The 3,700-nt window shown below is 50.6% G+C and overlaps 1 protein-coding gene across 3 annotated transcripts in view; it reads right to left on the bottom strand.

The window, feature by feature from the left end:
- POLDIP3 (DNA polymerase delta interacting protein 3) overlaps positions 1-3,700 on the bottom strand; it is a 32,104-nt gene that overhangs the window by 27,535 nt on the left and 869 nt on the right. The window lies entirely within an intron of this gene.

Raw genomic sequence — 3,700 nt, 5'->3', positions numbered from 1 at the left:
CCCCCCCCCCCCGTGCCCCCAAGAACCTCTGAGGGCTCCCTAACAAAGTCCAGCCCTTTACGGGAGCCTCCGGCCTGGCCCAAACTTCTGCCAGCAGCCTCCTCCCCATACAACTGATGTTCCCAAACACATTCTGCACTTTTGTCCTCACTGAAATTTGGGAGGGGCAAGGGAGGTTTTGAGCAAGTCTCTTAACTGCCCACCTAGGTCAGCAAAGCAGTGCACCCCCCTGCATCTGCCTGCAAGCAGGCAAGAGAGCAAAGGCCCACTGGGGACCTGGCACACATGATCAGGGAGAGTGACTGTCCGAGGAGGGCTGGGCTACAGTAGCTTTTAGGTTCCTGGGCTACGGCTGAGGTCGTTTTTAAAGGGGGGGGGGGTTAGTTTATTCGAGGACCACTCTAAATTAGGTGCTTTAGAGACCAAAGCAGACAAGATTCTAAGGTGTCATACTTTTACCTGTGCAGATGTTTCACTGGAAAGCAATTCTCCCCCTCCACATTACGTAACAACTCTTTTCTTCCTTTCTGTGTTTAGGTCTCCATTTCCCTTACCTTATTTCAACAAAGAAACACGCGATGGCATTCCAGAACCAGAGCCCGAAAAGATCCCTACTTCTCACCCCCTCCCTAGCCCATTCCAGGGCTCCAAGGACTCTCGGGACTGGACACCGAGCTGCTTGGCCCTGGCCAGCTCAAGGCTGCCACCTGCGACTACAGGGACAGTAGACAGATAGGTCTCCTTTGAGTTCAACCCATCAAGCCAATGAGAGGGGAGTTAACTGACCTCAAAGGTGACCTCTCGGGACCAGCAGTTAGCATAATGGCTATGTCGCTGGACCCCATGTAGTCGACCGCAGTTCGAGTCCCGGACCCAGTTGTTCAAACTCACACCGGGTGCGTATGTGTGCATGCCCAAGATCCCAAGAGGAGAATGGAGGAGAAGGGATTGCGGCATGGCCATCCCCCCTGGGGGGTTATCTCTCACTTTCTATCTGTCTCTGTCTTTCTAGCGAGTGTACGCACCCTATAGCAAAATCCTCTCTAAAAAAAATAAATAAATAAGGTGACCTCTCACATCTAAAGGGAGCAACCACTGGGGCGGGGGTTGGTGGGAGTAAGGGAGGCCTAGATTGCAGATGGTGTCCAGTGCTGTTCCGGGGAGACTCACACGGGTCTCTCACAACTGGGGTCTATGCGATTGTGCTGCTTGGGGGAGAGGACAGTGCCCCACCCTGGCCTAAACAACATGTCACTCAAAGCTACCCCTTCTACTCTATAACTCCCCATCAACCAAGGAATCTCCTGACACTGGAGGGGGGGGTAATAATGACTTATAAGGTATGAAGAACACAAAGTGGCTGCCCTAAAGAACAAGCACATTCCACAGAGGCCAATCCTCAGGACCTCAGGAAACAAAATAACCAACTGGGGAAAGAGATTATTAATACTTAACTTACTTCCTCAGGGTGATCTTTTTCTATTTCCACTAAGAACTTCCTCAGATTAAAACAAACAAACAAATAAACAAAATGGGACCAGGAGATGGTGTAGGTTACATCATTGGACTACCATGTAGTCAACCGTGGTTCGAGTCCCAGACCCAGACAGAGGCTTTAAAACTCACGCAGGGGTGGGGGAGAGGGCTGGCAGGTGGTGGTTAAAGGCTCTGGACTCCCACATGGCTGACCAGGGTTAGAGTCCCAGACCTGGCGGCTTGCTTTCTCAATTTCTCTCCCTCACTCTGTCCCTCTGGTCAAATTTAAATAAATACATAAATAAAGCTAAATAATTCTTAAAATCTCTTTTAAAAAATTTGGGGCCCACAGGTGGTGTGGTGGTTAAGAGCACTGTACTCCCACATTGTGAACCAGTTTGAGTCCTGGACCTGGTGGCTTACTTTCTCATTTTTTCTCTCTCTCACTCTATCCCTCTCTCGTCAAATTAAAATAAATAAATAAATGGATAAAGTTAAAGAAAATAATTTAGGGAACCAGCAGTTAGCGTAATGGCTATGTCGCTGGACTCCCACATAGTCGACTGTGGTTCGCGTCCTGGACCCGGTGGCTTAAAACTCATGCCAGGCGCGTGTGCGTGCGTGCATGCCCAAGATCCCAAGAGGAGAATGGAGAAGGGATTGCGATGTGGCCATCCCCCCTGGGGGGTGATTTCCTGCTTTCTGTCTCTTTCTGTCTTTCTGGTGAACACATGAGCCCTATAGCAAAAAAAATCTCTCCAAGAAAAAAAAAAAGACAGAATGAATAAAACTTCAGAAAAGCTCATTGAAAATGTAATGAAAGTATGAGTTTGTTTTCATAAAAAAAAAAAAAAAATTGACGTCCGTGCATAACTTGTTCTTAACATACATTTCCCACGAACTTCTTGGAAACACCTTGTACTTACTGAAGGAAATTACATGTATTCACGGGCATTTGTTCAAGATCTTCAGTATCCTGACAAGGACCCCCGATGAAGTTTTTCCCTTTGCTGGCTATGCTAGTGAGATCAAAATGGGATTTCCTGACAACCTGAACACGGCATGCACTCATTTCTTCTGCACCAGTCTCTCCGTTTGCACTCTGTCCCAATCCAATCCTCACATCAGCACAAGGCAATATTTTCACAATGAAAGTTGGATCTTGTTACTTCTTTATTGAAAAAGCCTTCGATAATGACGACAAACATATCCGCAGAGCACTCAGCACCCATCAGGCACTTTCCCACTAATGTGTTAACTCACTCAGTCCTGACCACACCCCAGGCATATTACCCACATCTTACAGGTAAAGAAAAGCAGAGAGGGGACCAGCAGGTGGCGTGGTCGTTAAGGCGCTGGACACTCCCACATGGCCCACCGTGGTTCCAATGAATACAGACCTGGTGGCTTGCTTTCTCCCTTTCCCTCCCTCTCTCTGTATCTCTCGCTGGTCAAAATAAAATAAATGAATGAATACAAAAAATAAAGAAAAGAAAAGCAGGGAATAGTTAAAGGACTTGCACTAGACTGTAGAAAAATTGGGAAAATTGAACATTGCCATGTGAGGTGGGCACCTCAATGCTGGGGGTTCAGCCTCACTGCACTTACTCCATGAAGGAAAGACAGCTACCGTCACTGCTGGACTCACGGCACAGTCTGACTCTGACAGCCAATGCTCTCAGCAACGTCCCAGGAGCCGCGTTACACGTGAGGATGGCCAGACTGGAAGTCACCGGGCCAGGGAGAGGCAGAACCCAACAGAGGCCCCATGGGGACCAGGTCCGCCTGTCTGCGCTGGCCCCCAGGCCACCTCGGAGTGCCATTCGGGTACCACCAAAGGAACGCCTGACCCTGAGCTCAGACGTGGCCAGAGGACGCAGCACCAAGTCCGCGTCAGTCACTAGAGGGAAGACCCAGACACAACCACCAGCGTGCACCTGGGCGGAACCTGAGGCCAGAGAAAGCGCTGGCCGGGAACACGGCGGTGCAGGGGCTGCAGCAGCTGTGCGTGCAGGTGCGTGCAGGCGGGGGAGGCTTCACGTCTGACGGCAAGGGAAAGCAGCCACGGGCACTGGCACACGGGAGGAGCGTAGGGCACAGAATCCGACCCCCTTGCTGTCTACACTAAAGCTGAGCGGGAGGGCTGGAAAAGTACCCGCCCACCTCGGGCTGGAAACTAACGACGGCGGCTCGGCGCCCAGCCCCGGCGCCCGCACGCCAGCCC

This window comes from Tupaia chinensis, unplaced genomic scaffold (assembly GCF_000334495.1).
Source record: "Tupaia chinensis unplaced genomic scaffold, TupChi_1.0 Scaffold000294_5, whole genome shotgun sequence".
NCBI lineage: Eukaryota > Metazoa > Chordata > Mammalia > Scandentia > Tupaiidae > Tupaia > Tupaia belangeri.
Note: the sequence above shows the minus strand (reverse complement) of the source record. Positions and strands in the feature narration are given on the sequence as shown.